Below are 13711 nucleotides of genomic sequence, written 5' to 3' on the forward strand. Positions count from 1 at the left end.
CTTGTCCATAACCTGTGATTGGTATTCCCTCGACTACTCTGCTAATCAAGAGAAAACTCTGCTAGAGAATCCCAGTGTGAACTGATGATGTTTCCAAGAAGCAGACAAACAGGTGCAGCGCTTGGTAAGTGAGTTGTGGAGCGTCCGGTCAGTCGTCTTTGGCGTCCGGCCAGGATCTGTGCGCTCTATGTTTTCTATTCTCATACAAAAGGAAGGGCGGGGTGCGTCATCGTTGCTAAGTAAAAAAAAAAAAAAAAATCCCCACCACGATTATTCCGGAGTCGTAACTTATTCAACTTGAGCCACTTGAGCTTGAACGCAAAGAGCTGGAAATCTGAATAAGTAATTGATTCATTTACACAGAGTCCTTTGTGGGGGCGACGCAGCGAGAAGCAGAATGTGTGGCAGCTAGTACAGCGTGTGGCTGCAATCTACTGAAGACTCATCATGGAAGTCGTATCGAAGGCTCGGACTGCGAGTCACACTCAGCTGAAGACCAAGTGACTGTATTGTCACACTTACAATAATAAATGACTAATGAAGATTTAACAAGGCATCATCTGCGTCTTAGTCTTAAAGTGTTAAATAATCTATCAACAAACCTGTAGTCTTCATTTTGTAGCAGATCTTGTCTCCACAGTCTCTATCTGTAATTTGCAGCTTCTGGGTGGAAACCTAACTGCTGTGACTCACTGCCCCCCCCCCTTCCCTCTCCAAAGACTTCTATGTAATCTTTACTGCCGTCCCTTCCCTCTCCAAAGACTTTGATGTAATCTTCACTGCTCCCCCTTTCCTCTCCAAAGACTTTGATGTAATCTTCACTGCTCCCCCTTTCCTCTCCAAAGACTTTGATGTAATCTTCACTGCTCCCTCTTACCTCTCCAAAGACTTCTATGTAATCTTCACTGCTCCCCCTTCCCTTTCCAAAGACTTCTATGTAATCTTCACTGCTCCCCCTTCCTTTTCCAAAGACTTCAATGTAATCTTCCGTGCTTCCCCTACCCTCTCCAAAGACTTCTATGTAATCTTCACTGCTCCCCCTTCCCTCTCCAAAAACTTCTATATAATCTTCACTTGTCCTCCTTCTCTCTCCATATACTTCTATGTAATGTAAAATATGCAATGAGACAGAAGCGCTCTGGGGAGGGGTGTTAGCCCTATCTGCATCAGCTTCACAGACTGTTACACTGTCTCCCCTCCCACTCTGCTCACTCAGCACTTCCCCCTCACTTACTGCATGATGTAATTTCACACAGTGAGGGGGAGGTGTTCCTGTAAGATGCTGCACAGAGGGGCTCTGGTAAAGCCCTCTGAACACTACTACCTCATTAGCATAATTTTAAACATTGATTTTAGAAGGAAGGAGGCCATGAATAACAAATATAAGAAAATTATCACAGTCACGGTGTCTGGGTCTATGAGTAATGTCCCTGGTTTATCACAATTCTGATTCTGATTGTAGATTAAATCTATGTGAGATATGCATTGGCCATTTTTGTCCATAGTCTAATAAGAGGGACAGCCCACTTATCCCCGATCTATGCTTTTGAAGGAAAGGAGGATGGATTTTGGTATGTCCAATCCTTAATACTGTATAGAACTGATAGCCCTTGATCATAAATAGGGGATCAGTATTGGATCAGGGACATTGGGGCCACTGCTGCTTCGCTGGCCCATTGGCCATGTCCACTGGTGACATCTGGTTGCATTCCAGTCCCATTTCAGTGAATAAGACTAAGCTGCAATACCAGATACAACCACTACACAGTGGATGGCGCCGTGCTTGGTAAGAAGCGGAGAGACTGGGTGCTGATTTGTGACGGGTGCTAGATCCGGTTGCTGATTTGATATTGATCTCCTATCCTAAGGCCCGTTCCCCACTTGCGAGTGTGATGCGATGAACTCGCATCACACTCGCAACGCATGCTGCCGGGAACGCACGGCCTGAACGCTGCACCGCGGGAGTGAACTCAGCATGTCAGTTCACTCCCGCGGTGCAGCGTTCAGGCCGTGCGTTCCCGGCAGCTTGCGTTGCGAGAGTGATGCGAGTTCATCGCATCACACTCGCAAGTGGGGAACGGGCCTTAGAGCTTGCAGCACCAAAAATAATTTTTGGGGGCATCCTTGATGGTGGCCATTAGTTTGATTAGTTGAAAAATACACAGTGCATAAAATAACTAGAATCTATTGGGCTTTGCTTCTGGTCTTGTTATCAAAAAGTTTTTTTTTGTGTGTTTTTTTTAGTAAACTTTTGTTTCTGTGTTAACCCTTTGCTTTGTTAGAGGGAGTTTTTATTTTCACAGCTGAAACGTCGGCGGTAATGGGGCCTGACACGGGCGGGGTCCCTCCTTAATACAATAATACCGTCATTTATTTAAACAAGTCTTTTCTTGCATGTAATAAGTGCTGAGGTTTAATAAGATTTGAGGCTGCAGATGATGATGTGTGCGGCGCGCTGCCTGCCGGACCTGATGTTCAGCATTAGATCATTGGGGATCTAGAAGTGTCTAGACCTGTAATGAAAACCGAAAGTAGCTGTCAGTGATGGTGTTAAAATTATATTTAAAGGGGGTGTGTGTGGGTTCAAAAACATGGCTGCTTTTGTCCTAAAACAGCGCCACACCTGGTATGTGCTGGTATTACAGCTCAACTGTATAGAGATGAGTGGAGCTTAGTTGTAATACCGAGCTCTGCCTATAGTCAGGAGTGGAGCTGTTTTTCGAAGAAATCAGCCATGTTTTCCAAACCCCATCTTTTTTAAACCTGGGTATTCCCTTAAAGGGACGGTCCCAAGTCAAATTGTTATCCCCTCTCCACTGAGTACAGACATGAAAAAGAGCGGAAAGACACATGTTTGATCGTTAGATCCAGTTATTTAGAATAATGGAATTAATGAATGTCCAAATTTTAGGACTCCCAGGAGAAGTAGAGGTCACACATTTCTATTAAGTATACTTTTATGAATGCTGTTAGTAGCAGCAGGACTGTGAAAATGTGTTTAAATTACAGGATTGTTGCTAACACTGCTGTGCTCTTAGTGCTCTGCGTTGCGTTGATCCGCAGATCCTACTCGCTGCTCTGGATAAAGTGGTAGCAGGCTTCTAGTAGAATACTACAGCAATCAATCAGGGAAGATGGGAGGGGCTGTGTGCAGAGAGCAAGGAGCACAGCAGTGTGAGGACAAGCACTTGGACATATGCACGTATGTATATATCAGTTTTATGATCTGGAGTTATGGTACCTGTCAGATCCTATTGTTGCTGGATTAAAGGAATGTTCCTGGTAACCGCATGTGGCAACGTGACCTCGGTGAACCAGCCCCATTTTTATTTTTGTACTTCCATATATTTTATCCCCTGGGAACAGGAATGGAGACATCTGGTGGATCACAATCCAGCGGGCGGATGACGGGATTGTAGTCTGGATGTTCTTGTTATACATTGCCCCAGCGATGGCCATGGCTACGTTTTCCTGATCCCTATAGCCTCCTGTAGGGATGACTCCGGCTGCGCTTTCCCCTTTCCTTGTACGGATATAAATCACTCCAGCAATAGCCGGGGTTGTTAGCTGCTGGTATTCCTTGGCAACTGGAATGTCATTTGGAGTCAATTAGTACAGAGATCACGGCAAGACCACCGAGAGAGAGAGACCCCATGACACTGAATAATGTAGGGATTAACCCATTAATGGACTAGCGTGCTGTTATTTCCACTCCTTTTTTTTTCCTTATCGGATTTAGGGTGTTAACAGGTCTTATCGGAATTGACAAGAAACAGTACCACACTTATCCAGTGGCTGTGTCAGGTATTGCGGTGTGCTATTAAAACTTGGGTTGCGGGAAACTTTTACACACTTTGTGTAATTGTTTCAGCTTCTTATATTTAAAAAAAAGTGATGTGCTGTAGAAGTTGCGGCAGTCAAGCTCTCTGCAGGGGATTACATAGTGGCCACCGGAAATAAAAGGTGACTCTGGAGGTGGTTACAATGGATATCTACTTGTAGTCCATATCCCATGCATTTGAATAGGGTTTTTGCAGCCCCGTACTTATGCGTGAAAACTAGCAAAATGGCCTCAAAATGATTTCGCAATTATTCGGAACCCACACTTCAGCCTTATGGAAAAGAAAACTTGTAAAACAATCCAATATATTCTTATAATATATAATCTTATAAGAGGTTGTACCAAGTTTGATGGTTATACTCCTTATCCAAAGGATTGGTGGTAACAATCTGTTTATTGAGTACTACTGGGACCCGCACTGATCACAAGAACTGGACACCCTGCAATCTGGAGAATGGGGGACTTGTTTTCGCTAATAGATCAATCAATACAATGGGAGTGTTGGAAATTGCTGAGCACATCGCTCAGGTATCCCAAGCACTCACCTTCACTGTCTCGGAGAATTCGGGAGATACCTGATTGTTGTGCTCAGCAATTTCCAATGTATTGAATGCAGCAGCAGGACACACGTGCTTAAACTTTTGCTCCATCAGTTAACTGAGAATGGCAGCGGTGGGGGTTCCATAAATCAGAGTCCCACCAATTAGATTGTTAGCTCCTATCCTGTGTATTAGAGCTCTTTTGCACTGGCGTTGTTTTTCATGTCCGTGATTCTGTGATGTCCACGAACGTGAAAAAAATGATGAATGAAGTCCTAATGTGGATCACGGAAGGTAATAGAAATATTTTCAAAGCAATGTTAAACCTTCAGTTTTCTTTGCGGACACAGAGATAAAACGGATGCATTATGGAAAAAAAAACCCGGAAGAAACTGAGACGCAATGGAGACAAAATGCAATGGATGCACAACTGTAGCTGAGCACCATCCCCAATGTGAAAGGGTCCTATCAATCAAACATGGAACTACCCTTTTAAAGGGAATCTCCTGTGAAGGCACAAGTAAATGATGAGTCATATTTTGCCTCAGATGAGTCACTGAGAGGCTAAAGGGGAAGCGTCACTTCAGACGCCCCTGTTTTCAGTTGTAATGTACCTAAAAATGTTTGATTTCCCTGTTTTTTTAATCTGCCGGTATCTCCGGTTCTATGGAATGCGATGGGAAAGATGAGGTTATTATCTTTCAAATAACACTAGCAGCATGTTAGTAGGTACTATAGCACTGAAGATAGTGGCCTCTGAAGTGAATCTAAATATGACTCATCTCAGGCAAAATCCTTAAAGGGATTGTAAAATATATGAAATACATATCTACCTTATTAAAGGAGCGCCAGACTTGGCCGTGGGTTGTGTTTAGCATTGGAGCTTATCTTAGTGAAGCTCCAATACCTGGAGACGTGAGCAGCCGTGTAGATTTAAATTTGGAGCGTCTTATGCAGTTTTGGGGATGATCCCAAATGGCTGGAGTTATAGAAGGCCCCCTTGAACCCCCATATTTATACATACAATAAGACTGAAGTATAAGCCACTGCCAGAACCTTTGCTGGGGGCTTATCTGCCTGGAGAAGTAAATGATTGGTCATGCCCAATCATTAACATGCCCAATCCTTCCATCCCTCAGCATGATCGGTCAGGGAATATCCATATACATTAGATAGAGAATTCATCTGATATGTACGGTCACTTTAAGATTTTGATTGGATGGCGAGTTAGAAGCAGAATGTTCCTTCAGATACATCACTATATAGGTTACACCGCACATTTCCCTGGTAATGGCTTCTGCAGTACATTCATTTTTTTTCTAGCTTCTAGACTATGTATTTTCTTTCCTGCTCTGAACAGCCTCCTCTCTCATCTTTTATACTTTTTTTTTATTATTTGCAGTTACCTGAACAGTACAGTAGAGGGCAGTGTGTAAATGCATTTCCACCCCCTGTGAAGTTTTTCAAAAGTTTGCTAATGTTTATTGATCATATTATATTGATGACAATGTAGCTTGTATTAGTTTCAGGAAGTGTAAAGTGACCAGGTGGAAATCATGGGGGGGTATCATTGCTAGTATTAGACTCTAAGGGTCATTCATGTAGCGCTCTCAGACTACAAGTGGTAATCTCTGGTTACACTCCCTGCTGTGCTCTGTTCCTCTGCAATCTTCTCTCCCTTATCCTTCTTCTGCACTGCTAGTCTGGTCTAGTCATATACTGGAGTGACATCTGTGTTGAGTAGACCCCTATTTATCTGTACTGAGGAAGGTTGGGACCTTCTGCTCCGCCATATACCTGGATCATGTAGAAGGGGGTTGTCTTAGTGTATTGATTTCTATACATTACTAAAGACAATTCCCTATACGGCAATTCTCTAATCTATAACGTGGGCTTTTAGATTAATATTGTTTGTGTAATGAAAAGTTAAAGAATTTAGCAAAATATTTTCTGTATCAATTCCTCAGAGTTTCCTAGATATCTTCTTGATAGGAAGTCTATAGGAAGCTTCATTGTTTGCTTCCTGCGGATAAATACTGGTCCCTGGTCATGTGATGTCACACAAGTTCATGGTTCGTCATACTCCTGGTCATGCGATGTCACACAGGGGCACGGCTCGTTATACTCCTGGTCATGTGATGTCACACAGGGGCACGGCTCGTTATACTCCTGGTCATGTGATGTCACACAGGGGCACGGCTCGTTATACTCCTGGTCATGTGATGTCACACAGGTGCACAGATCATTATATCCTTGGTCATGTGATGTCACACAGGTGCACAGCTTGTTATATCCCTGGTCATGTGATGTCACACAGGTGCATCGCTTGTTATATCCCTGGTCATATGATGTCACACAAGTTCATGGTTCGTCATACTCCTGGTCATGCGATGTCACACAGGGGCACGGCTCGTTATACTCCTGGTCATGTGATGTCACACAGGTGCACAGATCATTATATCCTTGGTCATGTGATGTCACACAGGTGCACAGCTTGTTATATCCCTGGTCATGTGATGTCACACAGGTGCATCGCTTGTTATATATCCCTGGTCATGTCACACAGGTGCAGGGCTCTTTATATCTCTGGTCGTGTGATCTCACACAATGGCTAGTTTAATCCACTCAGCTCCTTATAACACACACCTCTGACTACTTTCTGTGATATAACAGGCCATGCATCTGTGTGACATCACATGACCAAGGGTATAACAAGCCATGCACCTGTGTGACATCATATGACCAGGGATATAAGGAGCTGTGCACCTGTGTGACATCACATGACCAGGGATGTAACGAGCCGTGCACCTGTGTGACATCACATGACCAGCAATATGAGGAACCACGCGCCTGTGTGACATCACATGACCAGGGTCCAGTTATCATCCACAGGAGGTAAATATAGAAGCTTGTTTAGAATGACAGCAAGCAGAGATCTAGAGAACTGTGAGGAATTTCTACAGAAAGTATTTTGGAAAATTGCATAACTTTTCATTAAGCAAAAAAATGTCAATTATTTACTGAAATTGGACAACCCCTTTAATGACAGAACAGGCCATAAATACATTTGTGGATAGGAACCGCACAGAAAATAAATCTCCCTCCCTCTGTTATGTGCGGTGGATTTAGTTCCAGGCCAGTGGGTGTAAACCATCTCCCAATGGTCTCTGTGGTAAAATAGCTAATTAGGCACAAATTATTTTTGTCATGTCCTAATGAGCTCCTTAAATCATCTGTTTAGCGGCGTTAACATTTACACAAAGTAACATGAATGGGAAAAGAATGAAATAGGGAAATGAAAGAGGTTCTACTTGCTTAAACCCAAATGGGGATCCCGGATGAGATCAGGATGTGATATGGATCATTGGTATGTGACTAGTGGGAACTTTTTCCAACAGGATCGGTACAGGATCGGTATAGGATACGTACTGGATAGGTATAGGATTGGTACTGGATAGGTATAGGATTGGTACTGGATAGGTATAGGATTGGTACTGGATAGGTAAAGGATAGGTATAGGATAAGTACAGGATATGTATAGGATAGGTACTGGGTAGGTATAGGATACGTACTGGATAGGTATAGGATACGTAATGGATAGGTACAGGATAGGTACAGGATAGGTACAGGATAGGTAAAGGATAGGTATAGGATTAGTACAGGAAAGGTACAGGATAGGTATAGGATTGGTACTGGATAGGTAAAGGATAGGTATAGGATAGGTACAGGATATGTATAGGATAGGTACAGGATCGGTACAGGTAGGTATAGGATACGTACTGGATAGGTATAGGATTGGTACTGGATAGGTAAAGGATAGGTATAGGATAGGTACAGGATATGTATAGGATAGGTACAGGATAGGTATAGGATAGGTACTGGGTAGGTATAGGATACATACTGGATAGGTATAGGATCGGTACAGGATAGGTACAGGATAGGTATAGGATCGGTACTGGATAGGTACAGGATAGGTACAGGATCGGTACAGGATAGGTACAGGATCGGTATAGGATACGTACTGGATAGGTATAGGATTGGTACTGGATAGGTATAGGATTGGTACTGGATAGGTAAAGGATAGGTATAGAATAAGTACAGGATATGTATAGGATAGGTAAAGGATAGGTATAGTATTAGTACAGGAAAGGTACAGGATAGGTATAGGATTGGTACTGGATAGGTAAAGGATAGGTATAGGATAGGTACAGGATATGTATAGGATAGGTACAGGATCGGTACAGGATCAGTACAGGTAGGTATAGGATACGTACTGGATAGGTATAGGATTGGTACTGGATAGGTAAAGGATAGGTACAGGATATGTATAGGATAGGTACAGGATAGGTATAGGATAGGTACAGGATAGGTATAGGATAGGTACAGGATAGGTATAGGATAGGTACTGGGTAGGTATAGGATACATACTGGATAGGTATAGGATCGGTACAGGATAGGTACAGGATAGGTATAGGATCGGTACTGGATAGGTACAGGATAGGTACAGGATAGGTACAGGATAGGTATAGGATAGGTACAGGATAGGTACAGGATAGGTATAGGATCAGTACAGGAAAGGTACAGGATAGGTATAGGATCAGTACAGGAAAGGTACAGGATAGGTATAGGATAGGTACAGGATAGGTATAGGATAGGTACTGGGTAGGTATAGGATACGTACTGGATAGGTATAGGATACGTAATGGATAGGTACAGGATAGGTGCAGGATAGGTATAGGATAGGTATAGGATTGGTACTGGATAGGTACAGGATAGGTACACAATAGGTACAGGACAGGTATAGGATCGGTACTGGATAGGTACAGGATAGGTATAGGATAGGTATAGGATCGGTACTGGATAGGTACAGGATAGGTACAGGATAGGTATAGGATTGGTACTGGATAGGTACAGGATAGGTTCAGGCTAGGTATAGGATAGGTACAGGATAGGTACAGGATAGGTAAAGGATAGGTATAGGATTGGTACTGGATAGGTACAGGATAGGTACAGGATAGGTACAGGATAGGTACAGGATAGGTACAGGATAGGTATAGGATTGGTACTGGATAGGTACAGGATAGGTTCAGGCTAGGTATAGGATAGGTACAGGATAGGTACAGGATAGGTAAAGGATAGGTATAGGATTGGTACTGGATAGGTACAGGATAGGTAAAGGATAGGTAAAGGATAGGTATAGGATAGGTACAGGATAGGTACAGGATAGGTAAAGGATAGGTATAGGATTGGTACAGGATAGGTACAGGATAGGTACAGGATAGGTATAGGATTGGTACTGGATAGGTACAGGATAGGTACAGGATAGGTACAGGATAGGTTCAGGCTAGGTATAGGATAGGTACAGGATAGGTACAGGATAGGTAAAGGATAGGTATAGGATAGGTACAGGATAGGTACAGGATAGGTAAAGGATAGGTATAGGATTGGTACAGGATAGGTACAGGATAGGTACAGGATAGGTATAGGATTGGTACTGGATAGGTACAGGATAGGTACAGGATAGGTATAGGATTGGTACAGGATAAGGACCCTGTGTACAAACTATCATTTTTTTTTTAAATGCAAGTCTTGCGCCTCCAGATACTTTGCAGAGATACGGAATCCAGCATCATATATATCAAAGATGCAAGGAGCCCCTGCACTGAGTGTAGGCAGGGAGTCCTGGCATCATGTACAAGTACAATACTGGGAGTCTAGGTCCCTGCACAGTGATTGAGAAATATAACGGACATACAGTACAGTCTGAATATGGCTTTAGTCAGACATCCACTCCATTTGTTCTTACACTGCAGCTCTGTTTGTTTGGATTGGAGTCAGAACAGAGACATAAGCCCTCCACAGTGTCATGTAGTCTTAGATCTGCTCCCTGCCCTTCATGCACTATACAACATCTCTGCATTTTCAGATTGGCCTGTAACTATTAGCGCGTCCCCTCCATCCGCCCAGGTAGTCTGCACTCCGCCACATTTCGTCTCACGTGTCCGTATACACTGACACGACTGTAAGACCCCCACATTGTAATTACAGACAAGCTCCTGCTCTGTACTCTACAGTGTAGCTCTGCTTCTTTGCATTGGCTTTTCAGTATAATCATAAATGCACATTCTTGAGGTATGATGTTAGTAAGAGATGAATATTATTAGATATAAAATGGTTGGGTTGAGGCACTGGGCTGAGCAGGGGGGAGAAGATGCTGCTGCAGCCAGTTATCTTACAGTAAGACAGAGATGAAGGGGGGGACCTGACCCATCTACTTATTCACAAAGAGAAGATTTCTATGTATTTTTGACTTTTAAATTGGACTTGGATCAAAGAAGAGGACAATCTTAGAGGAGAAGGTGCTGAAATATTTTATAATTTTTGTGCATATTTGTTTTGAAGGAAATCTACCGTCAAAATCCATCACAATAAACCAGGGACATTACTCATAGATCCAGGCACCGGGACTGTGGTATCTTCTTATTTGGTTTCCATGGCCTTCTTCATTCTAAAATCATCCTTTTACAATGTTAATGAGCTACCAGAGCCCCTCCATGTCTTCTACACTTTGCTGGATCTGGACTCTGCCTCCGCAGCACTTTCCTTCTTCACTTTGCCATTTTTTTAAATCTCATAACAGTGGGAGGGGGGAAGTGCTCCTGCACAATGTAACAGCATGTGATGCTACGGCACGGAGGGGCTTTGGTAACACCCCCAGAGCCCTCTGGCTCATTAGGATAATTTTAAAGTTGATTTTTTAGAAGGAAGGAGGCCATGTATAACACATATAATAAGATTACCACAGTCCCGGTGCTTGGATCTATGAGTAATGTCCCTGGTTTATCAGGGAGGATTTTGATGGTAGTCTCAGGCCTCCAGATAGTGTACTGTGGTCACTCTGATTGTAGATGTTGTTGAGTTTTCTAATATTGGAGCCCCCCTTTAATAAGCAGAACTTGTCTGTTGCCCCTGTGTGTTCTGTAGCATCGCAGTGATTAGTCAGTCAGTGTGTCCTTGAAGAAGTCCTCGAGTCTGTGCATTCATCACGTTATGTGGCACATTCATATCTCATGGTAATGTATAGATCTCCGCCACCCTTTGTGTTCCCTCCATTAGTTCTCATTTGAAATCATTATCTTGTTCATTTCTGCCTGATTCCTTAATTAAAAGCGGGGAGGTCATGTAGCCGGGGCCATGTGTACATGGTATTATATCTAAGAAATGACTGCCATGGCAACGAGGAGAGCGAAGCCAGGTGCCTCTTGTCTGATTACAGGAACCGCAAATTGGAGACGTGGATGCAAAAAACTTGTGGGGGCGAGAAAAAGAGGGGAAAATCAGCCAATCAGCACAAAGCAGAGCGCGGGCACAGCAGTTATCATAGATGAGGGTGGTTATATATCACAATGTACATCCATCTCATATCTATCTATATATCATCTATCTATCTATCTATCTCACATCTATCTATCTATCCCATATCTATCATCTATCTATCTATCTATCTATCTATCTATCTATACATCTATCTATCTATCTATCTATCTATCTATCTATCTATCTATACATCTATCTATCTATCTATCTATCTATCTATCTATACATCTATATATCTATCTATACATCTATCTATCTATCTATCTATACATCTATCTATCTATACATCTATCTATCTATCTCCTATCTATCTATCTATCTATCTATCTATCTATCTATCAATCATCTATCTATCTATCTATCTATCTATCTATCTCATATCTATCTATCTCATATCCATGTTTCTATCTATCTATCTCATATCTATCTATCTATCTATCTATCTATCTATCTATCTCATATCTATCTATCTAGCTATCTATCTCATATCTATCTATCTATCTCATATCTATCTATCTATCTATCTATCTATCTATCTCATATCTATCTATGTATCTATCTATCAGTCTATCTATCTATCTATCTATCTATCTATCTATTTATCTATCTCCTATCTATCTATCTATCTATCTATCTATTTATCTATCTCATATCTATCTATCTATCTCATATCTATCTATTTATCTATCTATCTATCTCATATCTATCTATTTATCTATTTCATATCTATCTATCTATCTATCTATCTATCTATCTGTCTGTCTGTCTGTCTGTCTGTCTGTCTATCTATCTCCTATCTATCTATCTATCTATCTATCTATCTATCTATCTCATATCCATCTACAGCTTCTTTATTTTTCTTTCTTTCTTTTATTCTTTCTTCTATCTATTATTTATCTCATATTTCTCTTTCCATCTTTCTTCTTTCTCTATGTATCCTCTATCTATATTTATATCTATCTCATATCCATCTATATCCTTTTGCTTTCTTTCTTTCTTTTTTCTTTCCTTCTTCTTCCACTTCTTTCTATCTATCCATCCCTTTCACCTCTCTCTCTATATATATCTTCCTTCCTTCTCTCCCTTTCGTTTCTTTCCTAATATTTCTTAGTTTTTTTCGGAGGTCAACCTGCTTATTATTCTATTACTGAAATGTTTACAAAGAGGGTTTATCTGTCAGCCAATAGTGAATCTCATAATATAAACTTATACAATGTGAGTATGAGTACATATAACGATAGATAGAAAAAATGGACATGCTCAAATATAACATGCCCAATCTTTTATTCCCTTAACATATAACATGAGTTGTGGCAGGGAACAATAGGCAGCTTTTCTTTCTTTCATGTAGGGTAGAGCTATGTGTTAGACATGGAGCACAGATAAACTTCTCCAGGGACTTTTCATAGTCCATCTCTACACCAGGCAGTCATGATGTGGATCAGGCAGTCAGTCTCATGAAGGGCTTTGGGTGGAGGAGCCCTTTAATTTCATGCCACAATGTTTCATCCAAGGTCAACCATTAGCCGAATCATCATAATTCATCTCCAGCTGTTGCCTACGTCTTATATAAATGGGACACGACTTCGAGCTTTGAAGGATCTCTACATCTGCTCAGCTCTAAACCTCATTGTGGTTTGACCTTGGAGCTGGAAGAGTCTTGTACGTGGGTAGGACATTGGCGGAGGGCAATGCCATTCTTCCCCTACTTGACATTGAGCAGATGTTGGTGCACCAGTCGCCCCATATTCCTCCTAGTTCTATAGACACAATCTGCTATTTTCCAGCTATTCACCTTCTTCCACCTACATTCCAGCAGACGTGGGAGCCGCTGATGTTTCTGTAGAAAGGATGAAAGTGCCGATTCCCTGTTCCCAATGGTAACCCGCTTGGCTTGAAATTATTGAATAAGCTCCTGATTCATTCAACACATCCAGGACGGCTTTGATTGTTA

General features: G+C 41.9%; 1 protein-coding gene across 2 annotated transcripts in view; it reads left to right on the forward strand.

Moving 5' to 3' along the window:
• Positions 1-13711, forward strand: part of PRICKLE2 (prickle planar cell polarity protein 2) — a 199842-nt gene that overhangs the window by 25348 nt on the left and 160783 nt on the right. The window lies entirely within an intron of this gene.

Source organism: Engystomops pustulosus, chromosome 10 (assembly GCF_040894005.1).
Source record: "Engystomops pustulosus chromosome 10, aEngPut4.maternal, whole genome shotgun sequence".
NCBI classification, from domain to species: Eukaryota; Metazoa; Chordata; class Amphibia; order Anura; family Leptodactylidae; genus Engystomops; species Engystomops pustulosus.